The 25280-nt window shown below is 59.3% G+C and overlaps 1 protein-coding gene and 1 long non-coding RNA gene across 2 annotated transcripts in view; one reads left to right on the forward strand and one right to left on the reverse strand.

Moving 5' to 3' along the window:
• The window catches only part of Bicra (BRD4 interacting chromatin remodeling complex associated protein), a 69176-nt gene extending 44142 nt beyond the window's left edge, over positions 1–25034 (reverse strand). The window contains exon 1 of the mRNA XM_027945740.2: positions 24924–25034. The gene's annotated coding sequence lies outside the window, so the exon portion shown is untranslated. The remainder of the gene's footprint in view (positions 1–24923) is intronic.
• Positions 2799–5581, forward strand: LOC114100903 (uncharacterized). Its single transcript, XR_003584169.2, has 2 exons — positions 2799–3094; positions 5222–5581. It is a non-coding gene; the product is annotated as an uncharacterized lncRNA (long non-coding RNA).
• Positions 25035–25280: the final 246 nt, after the last annotated feature.

Genomic DNA, 25280 nt, shown 5'->3' on the forward strand with positions numbered 1-25280 from the left:
TTTCTTGATATTCCATGTCCCTCAAATGCACATACTGTAAGTGAAACAGACTGTCAGACAGCACGCCCAGCGCTGGACGAGGACAAGGACAGGCGGCCAGCCCTCCGGGCGGTTGACTCTGCAGTGTGAGTAGAGACGGACCCGGGTGCTCACTGCTGAGCCACATCTCGGCCCTTTTTAGTTTTTTATATTGAGACAGAGTCTTGCTAAGTTGCTGAGGCTGGTATCAAACTTGCCATCCTCCTGCTTCATCCTCCCCAGCTGCTAGGATTACCGGTGTGCACCACGGTGCCCAGCAGGACATTCTACTTTTAAAGGAAGAACCCTAAAGTGGTTAAGAACATGAGCTAGAAAATTCCAACCTTGGGTGCGTCACGTGCATCTCACTGAGAGGCAGCATCAGGCAAGCTCAAGTCCAAGGACATTCTACCAAACAGTGCCCTGGACTCTCCTAAAACATCAGTGTCAGCTGGGGACACGGCTCATGCATCAAGAAGCACAAAAGAGGGTGAGAAAACACCTCCGACTGAAGGAAACCTAAGGGACAAAATGCAAAGCGACTTGTGTGATCGCAGCGCCACTGCCTTGGGAGAGCCAAGAGGTGCGGGCCGCGAGCCAGGGCTCAGCTTGGCGCTCCGCTGTGGTCCTGAGGTGGCACCAGAGGAGAGTTCACCAGAACCCAATGCAGAGGTGCTGGGGCAGAGGAGCACGAGCGCGCCCCCACTCTCCAGTGGCTCAGGAGAAGCGAGCACGTGCGTGCACTGTGCAGCACCGGGGTTTCCATATGAGAAAACTGAAGTCAGGGAACGCTTTGCTCTGCAGACTCACTGAGAGCGAAAGGGAGAGGATGAAGAGGGCAAACGTGGCAATGTCGAGAGCTGGTGAATCTCAATAAAGGATTCTCTATATTATTTTTGCCACTTTTCAATAAAATTCAAATCATTTCAAAATATGTAGGTTAGCCAGCTGTGGGATCGCACTGCCTGGATTTGCCCTCTGCTTAATGCCCCCCTGCTGTGCAACCTGAAGGGAGTTACTTCCCCTCTCTGTGCTCAGCTTCTAGATCTATAAAACAGACACAATAATACACAGGCCGCCTCCTGGGCTGGTGGTGTTCTGCCTGACACACGCAGTGTGTCACAGGTGACCCACGTTCTGACAGAGGCTCTGGGCACTTTTCTATTCTCCAAATTGCCCTGGCTCATGGGCTGTTGTGGGATTGAAGGAGTCCACGGGTCTCGCCCAGTCACGGGACGTGTTGTCACTCTGAGAGGAAACCAAGGCCGTGGGAACTGCGCCTCGTGGTCCAGCAACGCCCCGCTGCTCCCAGCCAGGAGCCCTGCTGCTCCCGCGCTCGACTATCCACTGCCGCCCGGCAGCGGCTGCTTCCCCAGTCCCTTGTCACAGCCTGTCTTAATGCCAGGGACCCTGGTGACAGCCCAATAGAGACGCTGGCATGAGGGGGTGGCTCACGCTGGACGCCAGGAATGCTGTGAAGGGCCAGGTGTCCCAGCCAAGGCAGCCCCTCCAAGGCCGTGGCCACGACCCGGGAAGGGCCCGTCACCCAGGGCCGCGCTCCAGAGGTCGGCTGGGCCTGGACGGGACACCGAGGCCTCTGTGGGCCAACTTTTAGAAACCAGGAAAAATGCTTTGGGAAAGGGACCCAGGTGTCTGTTATTCTTGAAAATCTGGAACATCCCGCCTACGAGAACCGAGCAGCCCGGGGCCATGGCCGGTGTCCCCACCACAGCCAGGGCCACCCACCGGGTCTGGGGTCCAGGTCGGCGCCCAGCCTTCTGCTCCACTGGCACAGATGGCAGGCCACAGATAGGACCCGCGACAAGGAAGAAAGCTCACAACAGGACACGGGAGCAGCGACCAAGAGGAGGCGCGATGGCCCGGGGCCAGGGAGCCTCTGCACACCTCAGCCACCAGGCGATTAGAATGACGCTGGGCCTCACTGCACACCCACTGCAGGCCTGGACGGGGCAGGGGAGGGACGGGGCAGGGCGGGATGGGGCACACCTTGGGGACCGTGTGCACCTGGCCGAGCTGAACAGACCTGTCACCGACCCCGCCATGCCACCCTCAGTGTTCACCCAAGAGAATGACAGCACAGGTCCACCCAGGGACTGGCGCTGCGTGCACAGCAGGGGCGCCCTCAGCACGGGCTGCTGCTCAGCGGCAGAGGCAGTGGACACGGCTATGCCTTGAGGGCGGTCTCAATCCTGTGACGGGAGCAGGACACCAAGGCGCCAGCTGTGATGCCCCTTCCACTCATCTACGGTGGCATCGGGGATAAAATGTGCGGGAACAATAGAGACGAAGGACTGAGAGCTGTGACCCGGGAGCCAGTCACAGAGGACACAGAGAACGACGGCAGCCCGGGTTCTCGTGGCCACGGCCAGAGGGCGGATGGCAGGGCGGATGGCAGGTGCTGTCGGTGGGCGTACTCCGTGATTTGATGGCAGTGGTGGTCGCACAAGGGCACGCACTTCTCAAACCGCATCCAACAGCACTCTTAGGTGGTCGCGTCCCCCGTCCCTTCACCACAGCTGACCAAGTCCCTTAAGGAAGAACCCGGGCCACCCGACCACGCGGCTCCAGCCACAGCCGTCGCCCGTTGCGGAGGGACCTTCGCCGCCCGCCTGGGCCTCGGGCCTGGGCACCTGCTGCAGCTTCTGCCAGACACACCCCTCCTACTGGGAGGGACAGGCGCACTCCCTCACTTCCTTCAGGTCTTGGCTCAAATGTCACCATTTTCACAAGGGCTGGTTAAAGCAACCCTTCACACACCAGCTGCCGCCACCCTCTCTGCACAGCACCCAGCAGCCTGGGGAGTCCCCTGTGGGCGCCCTCCCAGCAGGTCACTCCGGGGCAGGGACCTCTGTCTGCTACGTGGCACCCACACTCCCAGAGCCGAGCCCGGCCCGCGACAGGCACCAGCGACTAAGCGAACAGAGGGACGTCTGGTGGCTCCAGTGGCATGAACTGCAGAGAGGCCCAGCGATGTCTAAGTGAAGGATGGAAGAAGCCCAGGCTAAGACGGAAATGGGACCACCCCGGGAAGGAACCGAGGCTCAGAGAGGAGAAGGTACTGCCCGCAAGTCACACAGCAAGGAAGAAGGGGGCAGGCACCCCTGACCGGCACCACAGAGCCAGCGGTGCCTGCCGCCTGCACCCTGCGCAGGGAGGGAACCAAGCTGCACCCCAGCAGGGCCCAGGGGCGGGGTCTGTGTACCCAGTCAAGATGGAGAGACCAGGGAAGAGGGGGAGGAAGTTAAAGATACAGCAGTCAGACGGTGGCTCCCTCTCCGGTCTGGAAACAGAGCGGGACATGAAATGCACTTTCTCACCTGAAGCTGCTCAAGGCTGGGGCACAGCTCCGTGCTGGACCTGCCCGGCAGGTGAGGCCTGGGGTCCATTGGCCAGCACCACACCAAAAACACCCACCCGTGGACGAATGGACAGACAAAACCTGTCCTGTCCAGACAATGGAATATCACGTGGCTGAAGAAAGCAGCTGGGAGCAGTGGGGCCCTCCTGGGACCCCAGCTGCTTGGGAGGCTGAGGCAGGAGGATCCAGGTCAGAGGCCAGCCGTGCCAACTCATGAGACCCTGGCTCAGTGCCAGAGCACCATGGGGTCCATCCCCAGTACGGGAGGGGAGAAAAGAGCCAGGGACAGACGCTGCAGCACGGGCACCTTGCCAGGCCGTCGTGCTGAGTGACCATAGCTGGACATGGAAGGCCACGTGCTGCCTGATTCCATCTACGCAGTGTCCAGACCCAAAGCCTGCGTGTGACAGAGCAGATGAGTGGCGGCCAGAGACCCGAATGCAGAGGGTCGGTGGCGAGCGGTGCCCGCCCCGGGGCAGAGCCTTCCCTGTGTGCCCAGGAGGACACTCTGGAGTCAGACGGGGCACAGCTCTGTGGGCCACATACCCCAAATGGCACAATTCAGGGGGGCGGCTCCTGGTCCTCAATTTGAAAACTGTAAAAAATTTAAAAAGGCCCAATCTCTGGATCAAGCCAGAGGACTGTGGTGTGGGGGAGACGCCACCCCTGGGCTGTGAGCGCACAGTGACTGTGTGTGGGTAGAGCTGCAGGGGAGCCGGGCTGCACCAAGGACAAGAGGAGCAGCACAGCGGCAGCCGCGTGCTGATCCACGTGGAACCTGGGGACGGGCACCAGGTTCACTGCCCAGGGGCCTCCTGTGAGCCACGACTCAGTAAGTCCACCTTCCAGTGGAGTACTAGGAGGCTGTGAAGAGGGTGCGCTTGAGGAATCAGAATATCCTGCCATGTTCCTAAAAGGCAGAGGGCAGAAAGGTGTAGATTATCCTGTCACTAGTGCCTTCAAGAGTGTGTGCACACGTGTGTGTAGGGGGAGACAGAGAGAGGGGGAGGCACCTGAACCTCTCTTTCAATAAGCCCCACTGTTCTCACCTGGGGAGGGGATGATCTCATCAGACACACTTGGTCCGCTCCGAGTGGTGTATCTGGGAATGTGTCCTCAGTTCCAAGAAAAATGACAAAAATCCATAAGATAAGAGTTTCCCCAAGAAGGGCGGAGCACAGCCCTAGCCCTGCTCCTGAGGCTGGAGGAAGCTCAGCTGCGCCTTCCTGGGGGAGGGTGGCAGCCGGCTAAGGCCTCCGGGGACAGTGCTCTCTGGAAGCTGCTTCAGAAATTACAGTGCCAGGCTGTGGCTGGGGGGCGGGGACGGGGCAGCAAGTCACTGGAAATGGCATCTTCCGCCCTGGCTGAAGGCAGGGCCCGAGCAGCTCCGCTCCATCCCTGAGGCGCAGCTGACCAGCCGCCCTGTGCTCGGTCCTGCCGCCCCATGGCTGGACCCGGCCCAGGGGGCCCAGCGACAGTCAGAGACAACCACACTCGTAGGAACCCTGGGGTGCCCAGAGGGGCAATCCGGGGCAGGAGGTGACTCAGGATGAGGAGGACGAGCTTTGGGGAAGCGCAGGCGGCTGCAACCCCGCTGGCCAGGTGCACGGAGCCGGGTGCCGGCTCAATGCGGCCGGTTTAATACCTTAGCAGGAGTATGTCCTGGGGGCCACCCCGCTACCGGCTCGGGCTCAGCATTCCAACCCGATTTCCCCGATGGCATATCCCACGGGCACCGCCCCTCCCGGGCACACCCGCAGCGTCCACAGGTGGTTAAGGCGGGCCGAGGTCACCACGCGCTGCTCCTTCTGTCCCCACTGGCAGCTCAGGGAAGGAGGAGGCGCCAGCTCGGCCGCTGCCCAACCCTGAACCCGAAAGGCCGGCAGCCACGGAACCTCGTGGAACCCCGCGTACACGGCTGTCTGCGGGACCTCGCCGCCCCGCCTCGCAGCACCCACTTCAGGAGCAGACACCTGGACACTGCGGACAAACAGACTGGGGGGGAGGATGGTGAGCCCACCCTGCAACTGTGGTCCCTCGGGAGGCTCAGAAGACGAGGTGAACCCAGGACGGCCACCAAGCAGCCAGGAGAGCAGAGCCGCATTGTTTCTAAGCAGATCTTTTATGAATAATGATCTGCACACACAAAAAAAACCCGAGCAATAAAAAGAAATCGGCAGCGGACACTCTCTTGCTCTCCAGTGTCGCCAGTGCGCTCTGTCCCCAGCAGGCTTTCCAGGCCCCACTGGGCCTCCAGCTCGACCCCCAGAACCCCGACTCGGAGAAGCCACTTTCCAGGTGCGCACGGCGAAACCAGCATTGAGACCTTTGCTCAACAAACTTGAGCAGTGTCCACTAGGCCCCAGCCCTGATCCTAAAGAAACATGAACTAGGAAACTAATTAGTTAATCCAGAATGCAGTATCAGCTGGTGTAAGTGGCCAGAAAAGGTGCGGAGGGGAGGTTTCTAGCAAGGGTGACGTTGGGGACATCACGGGAGCTATGTGAGGAAGGCAACAGTAAGTGCAAAGGCCCGGAGGCAGGAATGTACTGGGCGGTGCCGCAGTGGTTGCAGTGGTTGCAGGGGTCACATGGCCACCTGGAGGGAGGTGGAAGTGACCGGAGGCTTTCACAAGGCACCTCCCCATCCCAAGGGCCCCTTCCTCAGCCGCGGGTGGGTGCCACAAGCTCAAGAGGCAGAGGCGGGAAGGGAAGGGGACAGAGGCTGCATGCAGGGGATGGCCTCACTGGCCTGAGGCATCAGGAGGAAACTGTCACCGTGCTGTGCCCCTCTGCAGGAGGGCTCACCTGTTACAATGGCTGGCATGACCTGAGCTGGCAGCAGCTGCGGGGTGGTATTGCAGGCCCCGGGAGGTCCAGGCCAGCCTGGGCCTTGAGCCTGTCTCAAAACCACGCGGAAGCTCATGCAGCGCGCACAGGAGGGATACGGGGACAGCGAGCTGGGCTCAGGAAAGCCGGGGTGAAGCCTCAGGGCCACCTCCAGGGCCAGACCGCCCACAGCACCCTCGGTACGGCAGGTTCTGAACATCCACTCCCGACCAAGGCCGGACCAGCGTCTCCCGCCCCTTTACAAATCACCACTGTCACCAGGGAGGAAGCGGGCTAGCCTTTCAGGACCACCCTGCAGAGTGGGCACCTTTACCGCCACCTGACAGATGAGGGAAACTGCACCCAACGCGGAACAGCCTTCTGCCTCTGGTTGCGCCAGGGTGTGACAATCGCTAGAGTAAACAGGCTCTTTGAAAAACCCATCTTACAGATGAGGCCACAGGATCAGAGAGGGTGTGCCAGTAACCCAAGATCAACCAGGAAATGAGTGACAGCGCTGGCTTCAGTCAAGATCTGAGCCCACACACTCTGCCTGCCCCTGAGCCATCCACCCCTGAAGCCCTTCACGTGCAGTCCCTTTCTTTTGGGTCCCTCGGATCCTCCAGGTTCCTCTTTGGTCAACATTCACCTCCTCAGGGGCTAAGTGCTCAGCACACCTGCTACACGCAGGCTCTGTTCTAGGAGCTGAGGGGACTAGGAACAAAACCAAGGTCCCTGTTCCCTTTACACTGACCCATCTGACGAGGGTCAGGGTGGACACAGAAAAGAACAGTAAGACAACACATGCTATGGAAGGTATCTTAACATATTTAATTTGCATGTATTTGATCCTGACCTAGATCTGTACAAACAACAGCACCCAAAATCAGTTCCCAGACGCGACAGACTAGGGCTAAATGTAAAGTCAACGCAAATGTGAACCAGATGGCAGCGGACACTGCTAAGTGCCAAGGCGGCAAAGCCCTGTGAGACCAGCCAGGGACCTGCAGTCTTCAGGAAGGCCAGGGAGGGGACTGAGGGAGAGGGAAGGGTGTGGAGCACAGAACAGCTTGTGCAAAGGCCCAGAGGAGGACTTTGTCTGGCTTGAGGCCAAAGTGGCTGAAGTAGAGTGAGCGAGGGGCAGGAATCAGCGGGAAGTGAGGACAGAAGGAAGGTCAGGGGCCAGATTGTGAATTAAAAATAATAGTTAAAAAAAAAAATAGCTAACAGGTGGAGCAACCCAAGCGCCCATCAGCAGGAGAATGGAAACCCAGACATGGCGTGTCCACAGGGGAAGCACTAGTCGGCCTCAGAAGGCAGCGCTGACCCACGCCATGACGCGGGTGAGCCCTGACACACGCCAAACAATCATCCACCACAGAGGACCGTACTGAATGATCCCACTGGTGTGAGGGTCCTAGACGGGGGGCTTCCCAGAGGCAGAGCAGAACGTGGCCCAGGGGCTGGGGGAGGGGAGGAAGGGAGTCACTGTCCTACAGGAACAGGGTTTCTGTTTGAAAGAATTCTGGAAACAGTGGTGATGACTGTGCAGCCTTGTGAGCACACTTAATGCCACTGGGCTGTACAGGTAAAAGTGGCTAAAGAGAGCTGGGCACGGTGGCGCACACCTGCAATCCCAGGGGCTCAGGAGGCTGAGGCAGGAGGATTGCAAGTTCAAGGCCAGCCTGGGCAACTTAGCAAGACCCTGTGTTAAAATAAAAAGGACTGGAGATGTGGCCCAGTGGTAGAGCACCCCTGGGTTCCAACCCCACTAGCACCTCCAAAACAACATCAAAAAGTTAATATGGTAAATTTTAGGTCATATGTATATTTATCACAATAAAAAAAATCATCATAATAGCTAACATTACGTCATATCTGATGCAACAGATGCTGTCCTAAAAGTTTTTCTCCTCCAATGTCCCTAATGGGGAGGTGCATTCTAGACATATGGCATTTAAACTTCTCAGTAAAATGAAACAGTTAAAATGATTTCTTTTTTTTATCCTGGGGATTGAAACCGGAGCAATTAACCTCTGAGACATCCTCAGCCCTTTCGTCTCACTAAAGACCTGGGACCACAGGCGCGCGCCCAGCACCTGGCTGTGAAATGAATTTTAATAACGTATTTTGGGTGACCTGGTGCACAGCCATGACCATTCAGTGTGCAGCCACCATGAGTGTAGCAGTGAGACAGCTCACGTCCCTTAACTGTCTTCAAAATCCTGTGTGCATTTTGTACCTGGTGCGTCTCAATGTGGACCTACCATATCGCCGCGGTCAAGGCCACATGCGCTCAGTGGCTACTGTGTGGGGCAGCAGAGGTCAGCCACCGTAAGGACCGTCTTGATGCCAAGTGACAAGGGCCAGGGAAAGGTCTGAGCAGGGACAGGCAGAGGGGAGCAGGGGCCTAGGCAGTGGGTCCAGGGTGGGGGAAGCCTGATGAGGTCACTGTGATGCCCTGGGAGGGTGGCAACGGGGCCAACTGAGGTGGGCAGTGGCGGTGGGCAGCCAGCACAGCGCAGGCTAAGCTCAAGGCGGAAGTGAGGGCCACTGCAGGCCGACGGAGCGTGTGGGCAAGAGCGGAGGCCCACGGGGGGCTGCACACCTACTGACCAGGGATCAGAACGAATAAAAAAGTGAAACTTAGCTGGGCAGGTGGGGCCTGCAGTCCCAGGGACACAGGAGGCTGAGGCAGGAGGGTGGCAAGCGCGAGGCCAGCCTGGGCAACTCAGCAAGGCCCTGTCTCAAAGTGAAACTAAACAGCCTGGGGCGCAGCTGAGTGGAGGAGCGCCCGAGCTCAACTCCCAGGGCTGCAGAGTCGCAGAACACAACTTCAAGAGGCTGGTGTTGAGGGCGAAGACCAAGTGGCTGGAGCCGACATTCCCGGGCTGGTGACCACCTTGAGGGGGGTCCTCACTTCCTGGCTTCTGTCTGTTTGCGGGTGTTCTCGGGGGAGGACGCAGCTGGGGGTGCAGTGTGGAGCCCTCTACGGAAACCCAGCAGAGTGCTACCCGCTGGAGACACGTGCCCGTCCCAGCGGGGTGAGTCAAATCCCCTCCTTGGCACGGTCTTCCTGGACTCCCCTGCCTGACCACCTGGAGGCCTGGCCTCCCTCTTGGTTCCCACCAAACTGGGTCTGGCCAACGAGGCTTCCCATGGCCCCCATGGCGTGGCCTGTGACGGGCAGGCCCACACGCACTCCAGGTGCCAAGCCACGGGAGGCCCGGTCCCCAGAGCTGCACTGCCCAGTCCTCACCACCCTGCAAGTCCACTCCACCAAGGCCTGTGGTCACTGCTGCTGCTGAACCGCCTGATGACGGCATGAGACGCTGGGAGACACTGACGGTGTGCACCCAGCCGGGGACACGGGGCAGGACACAGAACTGTGCTCCTGCGGCCACGGGCCTTTCCCCCAAGCCTGCGGTGAGACGTGTCCCAGTGTGGGGACTATCGGGCTGTCCGGGGACGAGGGTGCACTGGGGCTGTCACAGAGCACCCTGAAGTCAGGGGCGCTTCTGCAGCTGAAGGTACGAACATTCACATGCAGCAGGACGCAGAAAGTCAAGCGCCTGCTGCCCCCATCACCATGGGAGCGCCATGGTCACTACGCTGCTGCTGGGGCCTGGCCAGCGGGTCTTGTTCGCTGGCTGTTTCGACAGGACCGTTTGCTAGACTGGGAGTGCCTGAGGCCAGGAACGGAAGCCCCAGAGTGCGGGGGCCGGCCACACTAGACCCAAGTCCCCACCCGGGCAAACGGCTCCCTCTCTGGAGCACCGTCCGAGGGACCAGGACCTGGCCTGCCTACCAGCCACAGTCAGCAAGGACCAAGAGAAGATACCAGCATCGGCTCCACCACAGCTGGCCCCGGACCCCAGAGGCAGATTCTGCTGTGACTGGTCCACATTCAACAGAGGACAACCCGCCCGAGGTGAGCGAGCCCGGGCTCAGGCCAGGCTCCTGACACAGGCCTTGAACGCTGCCGTCCAAAGCCTGGCCTGCCCGGGCCGGCCACCCCCTCCCTGCAGGTCACGTCCACCACAGCCACTCCAGACAAACTGAAGCCTGGCCTTGGGTCCCGAGCAGACGCCCTCTGCCTTCTCACTGCACCCCCCAAGCAGGCCCCAGGACGGGGCGCTGTTTCACCCTCGGCTGCACCCACAGCTCCCGGCCACACCCTGCGGTGGTGCCAGGGCCACGCGGCTCCCACCTAAGATGTGCCAGGCCTCTGCCACCCAGAACATTCTCCAGCTTCTCCTTTCTTAGCTCCTTGAAAACCCTCACCTTTTGGGGGATCAGAGGGTGGGACGCAAGGACCAAGAGTGGTGATCGGCAGACCCAGGCCGATGCCCACCGTGTCCCGGAGTCCACCACAGCCTGGCGCCAAGCGGCCCCTCAAGAACCCCGCTGCTGTGTTCAGGGGACGCGGAGGCCTTTCTGGAATGCGACCCAGCGAGCCACCCAAGGCACACTCCCTCTGCCCGGCCACCCCTCTCCCGGGAACCTGGCCGTAGGAACATTCTTGCGTAAGCGACCCAAGGTGCGGGTCTAAAAATGTCAGGTCAGGTCACTCCTAGCTCGGGACCTCCCCAAGGCTCCCAGCTGGGGCCTGGCCAGCCCTGTCCAAGGCAAGGTCCCAGCGGAGGACAGAGAAGGGAAGCGCAAGAGCAAAGGGCAGGGCTCATCGGTGACAGTGGCGGTGACAGTGGCGGTGGATGGGAGAGTGGCTCCAGCTCAAGGAGGAGGCGGGAGGAGGGGAAGAGAAAGAGAGGACGCAGAGGTCCACAGGAGACGGGGCCCACATCAACAGCCACCATCACTGCAGCGGGCCCTGCGGTCTCTCGGAAGGCCGAGGCGGGGGCTCCCTGGAGCCAGGCCCGGGCAGCGCTGCGCGGCCTCACCCGCCAAACGTGCTATACACTGGGGAGGACGCTCAGTGGGAGAGTTGGCCCCGCGTGGGTCGCCAGGTTCCACCCCCAGCACGTTCCACCCCAGGACAGCCAAGAACACAATAAAATCAGAGCAAAGAAAAAATCATGGGCAGCAGCATCCCCACCACCATCACCAGCTCAGGAGAGAAGCCGTGCAAACCTCTACCATGAGCAGCGCGTGGGACGTGGAGCACTTGGAATTGAACGAGTCACACTGAGGTGTGCTGGGAGCACATAACAGACACCAGACTGAAAATTTAGGGTACAAAAAAGAATCCTATGTAACAAGTGCTGTCGAGGACGCAGAGAAGCTAGACCCACGCTCACTGTCAGGAATATAAAACGATACTGTGGCTGTGGAAAAGAGTATAGAGGTCCCTCAAAAAATTAAATAAAGAGCCAACTGACCAAAGGTAAGGACTCAAACAGAAGCTTCTACACCCACATTCACAGCACAGTGCTCATGACAGCCAAAGGGTGGACAAGACCAAAGTGTCCATGAGCCAAATGTGGTGTATTCCTCCAATGGAATATTATTTGCCCATACAAAGGGAGATATCCAGCTGGCTGCTGGGCACACACCTATAATCCTAGCAACTCAGAAGACTGAGGCAGGAGGATCACAAGTTCAAGGCCAGCCTCAGTAGCCTAGTGGGACCCTGTCTCAAAAAAAAAGAAAGAAAGAAAAGGCTAGGGATGTCGCTCAGTGGTGAAACACTTGCCTAGCGCGTGCAAGGCCCTGGGTTCCACCCCCAGCACTGAAGGAAAAAGGATGGAAGGAATCCTGATGACGTGCTCCAGCCCAGACCCTGAAGACAGCAAGCTTAAGTGAAATCAGCCTAACACAAAGGGCAGATGCTGCAGGATTCCACTGTTCGAGGTCTCCACAACAGGCCAACTCACGGGACAGAAAGTGGAAGAGAGGTTACAGTGCGGGGGAGCTGCTGTGTCACAGGTCTGGAATCTGTTTGGAACAAGTTCTGGGAATGCAGAATGGTGACGGCTGCCCAGCCCAGTGGCCGTGCTTATTGCCAGGGGGTCACATGACTTGTGCCATGGATCACAATGAACACAGATCTGCCTCAGATCTGCTAGCAAACCCGAAAACCAAGAGCCCGGGATCCTCCCTCGGCCTTGCCTCCCACGCCTCCATTCCATTCAGACCCTGGAAGCAACCCAGGAAACAGCCAGAAAAGCACTCTGCACTTCACGGTTCTGACGGGGTCCCAACCAGAGCCTCACGGGGAGCCTGGGAGAAACGCAGCCGCAGGCTGCCCCGACCAGCGGCATCAGATCCCGTGTCTTACCAGGTCTCCAAGGGCCTGCGCCACGCAAAGTCTGAGAAGCTGTGGCTCTCGACAGGGCCCCATCCACCTGCACCCAGGCACAGATGGGCTGGGAGGGACGGTGACAGCAGCAACAGCTGGCCGGAAGAGCCGTCAAGTGCCCATCGCCTGACCATACTTATCTCAATTAAACCTCTCAGGTAGATGCGCCCGTGGACCCGCAGTGTCTGTCCTTAGGTGTCCCTCTTGGTTCCAGGCCACGGACACACGGGCTGGGAGATGCCAGTACGTGTGGTGCCGGGAGCTGGCGGCCCTGCTGGGGCGGCCATGGCGTCCTGAGCCCGACCAATCTGAAGCAGCATGGATTCCAGACACCCGACACGAGTCACGGGTCCAAGGGAAGGCAGCAGGCTTCCTGATGGGGAGACCGAGGCAGAGTGGTAGGGTCTCGATCTAGCCCCAGGTGACGGCCAGACCTGCCTTCCCAGCTCCCATCCTGGCCCTCCAACAGCCCCTGGGCCACGTGGCTCACAGCAGCTGTCACCCGCCCTCCCGGCTCACAGTGGGGGAGCCGCGGCTCTGCTAACCAAGACCCCAGAGAATAAGGAAGGCAGGGGGCACTGGAACTCCGTCGCTCGGCAGCAGCCCTGGGCAGCAGCCCCGGTCAACCGTGGGACAAGAGGCAGGAGAGGCCACTTCCCAAATGTGGGCTGGGTGCTTTCTGGTCATTGTCCCCGAAACCAGTAGGCAGTGAGGCTGCTACACACAACGTGGCCCCAGGGCCAGGCCCCCAGGGGCATGTCCACCCGCACAGCTGTGAGGCGCTGGGCAAGTCAGGCTCCTGCTGCAGGCCTCATTTCCTGCCTCTGGGGAATGGGGACGCTCCCTGCACCTCCGCGGGTTCTCTGAGTGCAAGAAGCCAATGCTTGCGAAGGGCCTGCGCAGGGCCTGGATGGGGCGAGCCAGTGCCAGTCTAGATGTCACCCTTGCTGTCCCTGCCCACCCTGTGACAGCTCTTCATCAGACTCACAATCCCCCCAAGTCCTTCCCCACATTTTGGGATGTGGACTCTCGCGTGCGTTTCACTGGGGAGAGGTCTGGGCCTCCGGTCCAGGCCTCCGGTCCAGGCCTCCGGCAGACTTCTACAAAGACCTGGGCTTCCCCTTCTCTCACATCATGAAGCACCAGGTCCATAAGGACACAAGAGACCGAGGCGCCCCTCCACGAGCTCCAGTGCCTGGCCCCTGCCTCCCGCGCGTCCTGGAGCCCTTCAGCCCACCTTCTGCCTCACACCCCTTTTCCCAAGCCCCGACCCAAGAGGAAGCACATGCCCAGCCCAGACCACACCCTCCTGCCTCCTCTTGACCTTCTTATTTCTTTTCTCTCCTGAGGTCTGCCCCTCTCCTCCAGGCTTGCGAAGGTCATGGGTGAACGCTGACTGTGTGCCAGGTCAGAGATGTGCCCTAACTGGGCACAGGGTGCTGTGCAGGTGGAGGAGGAGGGCCCCCCCTGGGGCTCAGACACATCCAGGGCTGGTCTCGAGTCCGGCTGCGCTGAGACCTTCCTGGAAACCCCGGGTGGCCCTGGAGCCGCTGCCCGCTGCCCATCCTGTCCTCCCGCAGGTGTGCAGCCACCTGGAGCAGAGTGCTCTGGTCCCTTTCCTGGGACTCTGCTCAGCGCTCGGCCTCTGCTCTCTGCTTCTCCACCAGCCGGGGTGGGGGGCCTGAGCTGTACCCCAGGACTTGTTCCCCACACCACAGGCGCCTCTACCTGTCACCACCACCAGCTGCCCAGGCCCAGCCCTAGCGTCTCAGACAGCCTTCCCAGGAAGCCTCAGCTGGCCTGTGGGGACATCTCAGGCTCCATGTGACTTCTCTCTGCGGGCCCTGCCTTGCACCCGAGGCTGGCCTCAGAAGCCCCCTGTGCTCTGGAAGCCTGTCCCAGCAGCACCCAGCACCCTCTCAAAGCAGAAAAGCTAAAAGACAGACCTCACTCCACCTCCTCCGGCCCCAGGCCCCTGCCCCTGCCCGAGGCAGAGCTCTGGCCACTTACACCCCAGGGAAGAAGGCCATTAGCCCGCAGGAGGCGGAGCAATCCCAGGTCGCAGAGCAACCACCTGTGGCCTTGGGCAAGTCCCATCTCAGCTCTGCCACAGGGAGGTGGGGGCCCCTGGGGGTCAGGTCTGGGGAGAAGTGACATACAAGGGACAAACAGCAACAACGCAGCACCCACAGAGAAGCAGCAGGAGGAGCCCATGGTGAGGCCCATGGGGGGGAGCGACAGCCACGGGCTGGGCAGGACGGAGAGGGGAGGCAGGAACACGGGGTGGTGGCACCCGAGGGGGTGGGAATGGGAACAAAGGGAGCCTTACCCACAAACGTACCTTCCCGATCACATGTGTGGTTTTGCTATACTTCTGTTACACGTCATTAAAGTTATTATATAAACATAACACCTGGCGAGTGTACACAGACTCACGTATGGACTCACATACATCTTATTTGTTTAGTTTTCGCAGTACTGGGAACTGAACCCGGGGTGCTTTACCCCTGAGCCACACTCCCAGCCCTTTTTGTTTTTTATTTTGAGATAGGATCTTGCTAAGTTGCTGAGGCTGGCCTCAAACCTGCGATCTTCCTGCCTCAGTCTCCTGAATAGCTGGGATTACAGGTGTGCACCACCGCGCCCGGCTACATATTACATTTTTAAAGCAGATTCTGTTAGAAACAAAGTTAAATGATGATCTCCCACATCTGCTAGAGTCTGGTCAGGAGCTCCTTAGGCCCAGAAGTTGGCTCAATGTCCTCAGGCAACAAACAGATCCTAGCTTCTTAAGACTTTAAAAATAAGACACAGGACCACGGAAGGGGACATGCTCAGGGGGGAATATGCTCAGGGGGGGACAGAGGGCTTCGACAGCACTGGGGAACTCTGTTGGTCCAGGTACAGACATGGAAATTTAACAAACAGTCCTGCCCAGAACAGCCTTGAGACCTGGGAGGCAGACTGCAGACAGCCGAGGGACCCAGAGGCCACGGTGGCCAGGACTCAGAGGCATTTTGTCAACTCCGAGACTCACATTTCCACAGTCGCTCAGACCTGATGAATTGCGGCACGTCTGCCTTCCACTCCTTGCTGGACTGTGGGGCAGCACCTGAGGATCCCCGGGGGCAGGGGCCACTGTTCCCTCTGACAGACTCCAGGCTCACACCTGGGCTGGGGAGGTGGCCAAGATCAGGATGGCCTCTAAGACAGAGGCCAGGACTACTCCAGCACCCTGCAAGGGGCCTGCAGGTTTGCTTTGCAGACGGGCTAGGACTCCGAGGGATGGGTGGCCTGCGCAGAGGCACTGTGCCAGGACAGGGCTCTCTGACAACACTGCACCCCAGACACCAGGACCCCAGAAGGGTCTGGGAGGGGTGTTTTATTTACTTGTTGGGGGGCAGTTACTGGAGACTGAACCCAGAGGTGCCCTGCCACGGAGTTACGTTCCAGACCTTTTTCATTTTGACACAGGGTCTTGCTAAATTGCTAAGACTGGCCTTGAACTTGTGATCCTCATGCCTCAGCCTCCTGAGTTGCTGGCATTACAGACATGTGACATGATACCTGGCTTTGCAAGGGGGACTTTAAATAACCACCTCTCGTCATCTGGAAGCAAATGGGCACTTTTTGGGAAATGGAGAGGGACTCTGAACACCGGTTCTCTGCTCTACTTTCCCCAACCCTAAGACATGCCTATGGTTCAGTCATCCACTCATTTATTCATTCAACAAACATCTAAGAAGCCCCTACTATGCGTCACAAGCTAAGAACACATAGAATGCAGCCCTCAATTTGTCGTCTCCTGCACTTTAGAGTCTAGTGAGACGCCAGCCTGGAAGAAATGCTCCTGGGCAGGGTGCCGTGGCGCCCACCAGTAATCCTAGAGATGTGGGACAGTCCCGAGTTCTAGGCCAGCCTCAGCAACTTAAACAAGACCCTGTCTCCAAATTAAAAATAAACAGGGCTGGGGGGATGTGGCAGAGTGGTAAAGCACCCCTGGGTTCAACCCCCAGTACAAAAAGAGAACATAAAGGGTGCTCCAGGAAGAGGGACCTCTCCCGACAGCCTCCTGGGGTGGCAGTGAGCTGGGAGCTCTTCCTAGACTAGGGGCTTGGGGCCGCGGAAGGGATCCAGGGGAGGGCTGTGGAATGAGCCTTCCTGGGCCAGGAGGGGCCCGAGGAGGAGGAGCAATTCCATCTCCAAACCCCGATGCTGAGCAAAAGCAAGGGCTGTGGAGTCGGACTGCAAGAGGGGTCACGGCGGTCAGGGGCTGCTGCAGGAGGGTGGCCACGGGGCAAGGCCACCAGGGAACTGTGGGGTGGTGCTGAGAACCAGCCGCGTCTTGATGGGACGTGAGTTCCACAGGTGTACACACTGGTGAGACTTGTCAAAAAGCAAGCTCTGGCGCTGCGCGCTTTGTTGTATCATAAATTATGCCTCAATGAGAAGAGATCAGCAGGAAAAAACACACTGCAATCCCCCCTAGCCCCGTCCTTTTTTATTTATTTTTATTTTTGGTGCCTGGGATTGAACACGGGGTGCTTAACAACTGAGCCACATCCCCAGGCCCCCTCCTTTTTTTTTTTTTTTAATTTTGAGACAAGGTCTTGCTAAGTTCTCAGGGTCTCTCTAAGTTGCTTAGGACCTCCCTAAATTGCTGAGGCTGGCACTGAATTTGTGATCCTCCTGCCTCAGCCTCCCAAATCACTAGGATTAGAGGTGAAATGCTCTGAGACCTCCCAAGGATGCCAAAACCCTCCCTAGCAGAGAGCCACGCCCTCTCCAGACCCCGCCCCCCAACACACACCCTAGATACAGGAGGAAGTCAACCAAAGACATAATAGGAGATGGCCTGAGGGACTGCTGGCTCTTTAAACCTCCTGCTACCCTCAGCTCCCTGAAACTGCAGGTGAGGGGCTGCTGTCGGTAACCAAAGCTTCCCAAGAAAATGCAGCATGCACCCAAAAGTAGGGGCCACCAGGCACGTCCTAAGGAGGGCATGATGTCACCGTGGTGATGACTACTGAGCCCAGGAGAGCCTTTCCTAGGAAGACTCCGTCACCCACACTGGGCGCTCAAGTTCTAGGTGCTGGGGGAAGGGCAGGACCGGCACAGCCACCTAGAGGGGTAGGGGTGTGGAAATCCCCCTGCCTGCGTCACACCGCAGCAGAGGGCTCCAGGGAGCTTCCTCTGTGAGCATCCTGGGACATGGGGCCACTCCACCTCCAGATTAGGGAGGCCACAGGCCACCAGGGGCCCCCTCAGGGGCCCCCAGGGTCATTAACCAGGATCCCACAGCCTCAGACAGATACCCCTGCTCACTCCGCCCCAAGGCTGCCCAGCTGGGACACAGGGACATGCTTCAAGGGGTCACCCAGAACTCAGCAGCCCCATCCACGCACAGGAAGACCGTCGACGGCAGAGGGCAGAGTGGGGGGCTCCAGGGGCATCAGCCTCCTCTGAGACTCCCACATCCTAAAAGCCTTCTTCTCCCCACCCGGGGAGGGGACACCCTGGAGCAGTGACTAATGACACTAACTGCTGGGTGCTCACCCTGGGTCAGGCACTTGGAAACATTTTCCGAGTAAGACCTGACGACAGCAAGGCCCTGAAGGAAGCGCCCAGTCCTAGTCCTGAGCTTTGCCTGCTCGAGCCTGCGCTTAGACAAGGGACTAAGGAGGCACCAAGTCACCGGCTAGAGGGTGGCCGACCCAGTCCCCCTCACCTCTGGGGACATGTCCCTCCACGCTCCTGCTGCTGGCCCCACTTGAGTCCCCCTGAATGGGGACAATCTCAGCACAGCACATCAGAACCCACGTCCCACACTGCCCGCACCCAGGTGCGAACCCCAAACCCATGGAATCAGAAACATCCCCCACAGTGTGAGTCCTGTGTGGCCAAGAGAGGGGACTCAAAGGTCCCAAAGTGGGACCTTTCTCCAGAGAAAAAGGACAACCGGGCCAAAGTCTCCACCTTTCTGCCTCAGTTGCTCCAATCAGGGAGTAATGTCACCTCCCAGATAGAACAGCACGGTCCCTGCAGGTGGTGAAAACTGGATCCCAGAAGCAAAAAACTCCACTAAGAACAACAGTAACACGGCTGAAATGACCGAGGGCTGGAATTAGCTTCAAAGTTTTTCCAGCAGGGTGGGGTACTCGCCTACAATCCCAGCAACTTGGGAGGATGAGGCAGGAGGATCCCAAGTTCAAGGTCTGTCTCAGCAACTTAGTGAGACCTGTCTAAATAAAATAAAATAAAATAAAATACAAGGGGTGACTAGGGAGGTGACTCACTGGTAGAGGGGCCCTGAGTTTGATGCCTAGAACCAAAACAAATTAAATTAACAAATAAACCTCCAGCAAAAAATGCGGGGGTGGGGGGGGGTGCAGGGTTGGGGAGGGAGTAACAACAACAAAAAAATCAGCAGAAAACTGTTGGAGAAGACACAGGCGGCGCCGCCGTCCCTCAGCCCTCAGTGTTTCGGGAGGCAGCAGGGGGACCTGGGCCCCTTAGATTCTCCATAAGAAAAACTTCAGATGATAATAAGCAAAATGAGGCTGGAGAGCAGGGCCTGTCGTAAGGTCCTCTGCAGCTCAGTCACCTGAGCTTCGCTGAGGCAAGTTCTGCACAGATAAAGAGACGGAGCCGTGGATGCTGCCCTCTGTGAGAGGCCAGTGCTGGGCCTGGGGTGTGGCTCAGCGGCCAGCACCCCCCAGCCGCTGGGAGGCCCTGGGTCCAATCCCCAGCACCAAGGGAACCCCAGGTAACAGAATGCCAACACTGACCGCCTAGAGTCGGGGAGGACGAGGCCCTGGGGGCTGACCCCGGGGAGACCGGGCCCCCTGATCAGCAACCACACTCCCGCCGCTACCTTCCTCGGACTTGCCAGTGCCAGCGCCGCCTGGAGCCCTGACAGCGCAAGGGCGCCCCAGGGTCTCCCCCGTGCTCCTCTTTCCAGGCGAGGAAACTGAGGCTTGTGCCTGATGCGGGAGAGCCTGCTGCGCCTTCGGCGGCCACACAGTTTAAGAGAAGGCCAACATCCAGCCTCCTGCAACCCTTGGGAAGACAACGGGCACCTTCCAGAGTGGAGAGCTGGCAGGGATCTCACAGTAACTATCGTGAAAATAACATCAACGTCAAAACCCACTGTAGGCCCAGCTTGGGAGGGCACTGCTCGGTTCGGCCGTCACAGCAGACCCCAGGAGAGGTGGCACGGCCCGGGCCACAGACACGAAAACGGAGATGCAGAGAAGGGACCGCTCGCCAAGGTTGGGCCACAATAAAGTAAGATGAGCATTCCATCCCGTGCCTGCTCCTGAGGGGGCTCACAGCCCGGCTGAGTTGAAAAGCCCCCCCCGCCCCAGGAGAAAGACCCGCCTAAGACTGACACACCACCCCCACAGCACAAGGCCGCCTCTGCCTGCGCCCTTTTTAGGTGCCATGTAACCCTCACGACCACCTGACAAAGCAGGTACCAAGATAGACCCATCTAACAGAAGGGGAAACTGAGGCCCAGAGCCAGCAAGTCCCTTGCTCACAGCCCTTCAGCCAGCAAGTGGCCAGGGCGGGATTCAAACTGACAGCTGTTCCAGAGCCCATGCAGCTGACCTCCACACCAAGTGGCAAGCACGTGATGCAAGCCTGGGGCAGGAGGAAGAGGCGAGGAGGTCACCGGAGGCAAAGACTCGTGAGTTGGCAATGCAGGCTGCCAGGCTGGGACTGGCTAGAGGAGGCTGATCTAGGCGGAGAGCAGCAGCCTGCTGGTTGCAGCATCATGGTGTCTCCAGGAGCCACCAGAAGACAGAGCAGGCCCAGATCCAGCAAGCCCACTCCCGTAAGGAGTCCAGGCACGCTCACTTCCCAGGGAGATGTGGACACCTGCCTTCCTGCCCCAGACACAGCAGCATGGAAACACCGCCACACCTTGATAGAAACCGAAGTCTGTCCACCCACGAAGCCACAGAAAGGATGGAGACCCAGGTGCAGGGCTCCCAGGGAGCCAGGGTGAGAACACACAGGCAGAACAGGAGGGACGCACCACCTGGGTGCAACAAGGGCTTTGGAAGACACAGTCCTCATATAAACGTGCACACAGAACTTCAGAACTGAGAGGTGTTGCTGGGGAGAAGAGCCAGGGAGGCCAGGGAGGTCTGGTATTTTAACTCTGTCCCATGTGCATCTATCACTTAGAAAGAAAAGCAGCCACGGAGAAGTGGTTTCCTCCTTGGGAGCCTTCTCAGGCCACCCAGACAGAATTAATCAAATCCCACAGCAGCTGATCCAGCATTCCTCCCCTCCTCCTCCTCCTCCTCCTGCTGGACTGGGTCCCAATATCATGACTGATCCCCAGGCCCTGGCACACAGTAGGCCCTCAGGAAGTTTAATTGGGAACAATGAAGGAAACAAAGGCTCTCTCTGCTTCCCCTGCCAACAGCCAGCCACCTACCCCCCATGAACACAGACACTCATACACAAAACTAATTGTCACCAAACTGGAAATGCCTTAGAAAGCTCTCCCTCCCCAGCGGGAAAACTTGCATGTCACTGAGACACAAAGGCTTCAGTCAATTGGGACAAAACTCAAATGGGGGTGCTGTAGGCCAGGGAGAATGCCAAGGAGGACCAGGGGGAATCCCTGGGGACCATTCAACCAAACTCTTCCCATGTGGCTCTGGTGTGGTAAACTCGATGTTGCTGGGGAGCAAACTCTGGCAAGAAGGGGAACAAAACACCAGAGGAGAGGAAGGGGTGGGTGAGTGGGGCAACTCGCTCTGCTGGGGAAGGCCTGGGGAAGGCGGGAGCATCGTCCAGAGGTCCAGAGCAGACAGAGGCGCAGCTCAGGTGCCAGGAGCTGCATCCACTGTAGGGAGGTGCCCGGGGCAGGGGTCACACAAAATAGTCCAGGACAAGATAACCGTGATCCCTGCCCCCACCCTCTCCCCTGTAGGGTGGGAGAAGGGAAATGGCAGCCCCTCATGTTTCCCAGCCCAGGCAGCTGCAAAGGAATGCCAAGTTTTCCTGTTTCCAATTAGCCCCCAGCAGCAGCCCTCCGCATTCTTGAGACTGGGAGTCAAGGCAGCCTGGGGTGGGGGCCCCCCGGAAGGCTGGCAGCTGGACCTAGAGGTAAGGAAACCGCCCTCTGCCCCATGGCCCCAAGGCTTGGCGCTGACCCCCTGGCCCTTCTTAGCCTTAGGACAGACCCCACATCTTGAGGAAAGGTTGGGGAAGGTCCAGAGGCCTCTGGAAAGGAAGTTAGCAGGTGGGGGGTGCAGGAGTGCCCCCCACCTGGCCTTTCTCCGCATCTCCGACCTTCCCCAGAGAGCAGCTCCCCTCTTCAGAAAGCACAGACCTCGACCTCAAGAGACTGCTCCGGATAGCTCTTCTCCCGCCCCACCCTGAAGGTTATTATTACTTATGCCTGTCATGTCATGTCACCAAGGAACATCAAGGAGAGGACAGTGGCTGGGGAAGCAGGGGACCCGTCAAAGTCCCTGAGATCAGAGCCTATGAGGTGTGGCCTCCCCAGCTCTGGTGACAAAACAGTGCCCCCTCCCCAGCATCCCTGGCAGTCTGGCTTAGAGCCTAGCTCAGCCCGGAACACTCTCCCGACTCGGTTTCCTCATCTGTCCAAGGGCATCACTCACATGACCTCCCTCACTGGTAAGTGGGGCCTGACCAGCCCCACCCCTGCAGCTAACCGTATGTGCAGCAGCGGTTAATGCGCAGGGCTGGCGTCCCCAGTCACTAGAGCTAGAAGGGCAAGCATCACTGAAGTGGAGTTTATTCAGCTGCCTTTCCCCTACCGCAGGGAATTCTGGGGCAGAGGCCTCCTGCCACTCACCTTAGCACCCAACATGCCTCCCCAGTGCCCGTGGCATCCATATCCTGCCTGCTGAACGGTGAATACAAACCCCACATCTGGATGATGCTTTCACCCACCCAGAAGTGAGTTAAAGCAACTGTAATTATCCCCATGTGCAGATGAAGAAACTGAGCGAGCCAAGAAAATGACCAGCTTAGGGTCACAGGGTGGAACAGCGGTGGACACTGGAGTTTTCTGCCAACTGCATGAGGTGTCATGATGGGTGACAAGTCAGAGGGCCATCAACCTCATCAACAACAGCTCCAGTCAGTTCAGCCACCTCTGGGCAGGGCTGAGCAGCAGCAAGCAGGCCAAGTTCCCGCTCAGATGGCAGATGAAGAAGGGGGAGAGTGACATTGGCACCAGCTCCCAGGTCTGAGGCTCCTCCTGCCCCACTCATACCTCCAACTCTCCATTCCTGAAGGCAAGTTGCTCTGACCTAGCCACAGCTCAAATATCTCAGCCTCAGCCCACTTCCAGATGCTTCTACCCCTTGCCCAAACCAGCCCTCACAGAAAGACATCTGGTAGCTCCTTCCAGGGATTATCTATATTTAAGGCCCAGGTCCACTTAAGTCAAAGAAACAAAGTGCCACGAAAAGTCCAATAGTTTTGAGTTAGGTTGGAGAAACTCTTAAGTGGTTCCGCATTGGGGCTTGGTGTGACCCAGGGCTGCACAAGCCCTTTAACCTCTCTGGGCCTTAATGAACCTGTCTGCAAAATGGGAAAAATAACTGCCCCTACTTCCTGCTCCGATGGTGGCCAGCTGCAAAGCACTTAGCAGTAGCCAATCCATAGTACTCCCTGGGTGGGGAGATGTTGTTATTTCCGGCTTCTGGGAGATGGGGGAATGTCTGGTGGGGGGCCGGCAGGGAAGGTGAACCTGCTGGTTGTTGAGTCCTATTAGGCAAGGGAAAGGGTGGTCCCTGAACTGTCTGCCTCCCCATTTTCCTTGGAGAGGTGGGGGTCAGAGCTGACAGAGCCCGGACCCCCAGCTCAGGTGTGGAAAGGGTGAAAGCACAGTGCACTGGTGATAAATCTCAGGCCTTGGAGTTCTAGGTGTTTCCAGTTTCCCTAACAGGTGCCCTCAGGAGGTGCAAGGGAAATGCAAAGGCTCACTGCATCCCCAGATTTTTATTACACTAAGTGGGGGGGGGGGGGAGTTGACAAAAGGGGATGAGGGTCTGGACTGGAGCTGAGGAGGAACCGCAGCCCACAGGCTGGGGACAACAGAGAGCTGGAACCTGTCACCGGGGGCCTCCCCTAGAAAGCTGACCCAGCGGCCTCTGACCCCACCTCCGGGGAGGCTCAGCTGCTCAGAACCACAAAGCAAAACAAAGGGGCGCGGAGAGGAAGGAGCCACCGTGCCTTCCAATCACCGCTGGCGGCCGAGCCTGAGTCCGCGCCCTCCCGCGGCTCCTTGCCGGGTCCTCCGGCTGGCGGTGGACCGGGGCTTGGGCGGCCCCTGGTCCCTTGCCTCCCCGCGGTCTCCCGGTGACAGGAGCCGGGGAAGCAGTGGAGGGACAGCCAGGGATGGGAAAACCAGATGGCTCCATCCCTCCACCCTCCTCCTCCATCCCTCCTCGGTGCCCGCCGCCCTCCGCAGGGGCCCGGGGAGGCCGCGGCCCGGCTCGTCCGGGCTCACCCCGGGGAAAGGGTTGCCTTTGTCTAAAGGTCACCACCCGAGCGCGGTGCCCGGGCTGGGCCTGGTGCCTCCCATTTCCAGGCCGACGGGGTGGCGACTGGGGGCCGCCCCAAATCTCGGGAGGTGACAGGAGCAAGCCTCACCTTCCCCCCAGCCCTCTGTGACCGCCCCCTCGGGGACCAGCCAGCTGGGGGGCGGGGGTCAACTCCTTTCTTCGCTGGGGCTGGGGGTCCAAGTCAACTCCTTTCATTGTTTAGGGGCGGTGGGGAGGGGGAGACCCTGTAGCCTCCTTCCCCATCCATCCCTCCCCAGCTTGCGGAGGCCCCACTTCTGCCCGGCACCACTGGGAGGGATTTGGGGAGGGGGCGCAGGGGACGGACGAGAGCGGAACGTGAAGGCTCGCTGCCTCGGCCGGGAAATCGCTACCCGCTGCCCCAATGCCCTCGCCTTCCCCGAAAGGCGGGGAGCAGGGCGGGGGAGGGGGCGCCGAGGCCGGGGGGGTCTCCCCGCCCCTCCCCCCGTGGAACGTTAGGTCTCGTTTTTCCGCCGCTCCATTGTATCCCCGGCAGCCGGCGGGAGGGCCGGAGCGGCACCGGGCGCCGGGCTTGGGCAGGGGAGCTGCGGAGGGGGGGTCCCCGTAGGATCGGGGCGGCGGCAGCGGCGGGAGAGACCCGGGGTGGGGGGTGCCGGTGGTGGTGGGCGCCGAGCGAAAAAAAAGAGAGAGAGGCAGCGGACGCTGCGCCCCGGCTGGGGGGCTGAGAGTGAGAGTGTCGGGGGGGTGGGTTCGGCCCCGGCTCGGGCTCCCCCCACACACACCCTCGCCGCCAACCCCCACTCCCCCCTCGCTTTTGCGCCCTGTCACAGCCCCGACTCGCAGGTAGAGAGAGTTAAGAGATTTAAAGAGAAATTGCTACATTGTGAGAAACTCACCCTGATGTTTGAGCAGCCGTCGGCGCGGGGTCTCCGAGACGGCCCCGCACGGGCTGCAAAGGGAGGACCCAGAAGGGGCCGACCGGCCGGGCCGGTCAGCGCACTGCCTGATCGCATGGCGGCCGCTCGGCTGCGCGCCGGGCCCCGCCGCCGCCCCGCGCCGCGGCCCGCGCGCCCCGGGCCCGCGCCCGCTCCGGGGAGCGCCCCTCGGGTGTGCAAAAAAAAATTTTTTAATTAAATGCAAAAGAAAAAAAAAAAAAACCTTGCAGGTTTTTGTGTCCCGCCCCCCCTCCTCTTCCTCCTCCTCCTCTTCCTCCTCCTCCTCCTCCTCCCTCGCCGGGGGATGGGCTTGGGGGA

This window comes from Marmota flaviventris, chromosome 18, assembly GCF_047511675.1.
Source record: "Marmota flaviventris isolate mMarFla1 chromosome 18, mMarFla1.hap1, whole genome shotgun sequence".
NCBI lineage: Eukaryota > Metazoa > Chordata > Mammalia > Rodentia > Sciuridae > Marmota > Marmota flaviventris.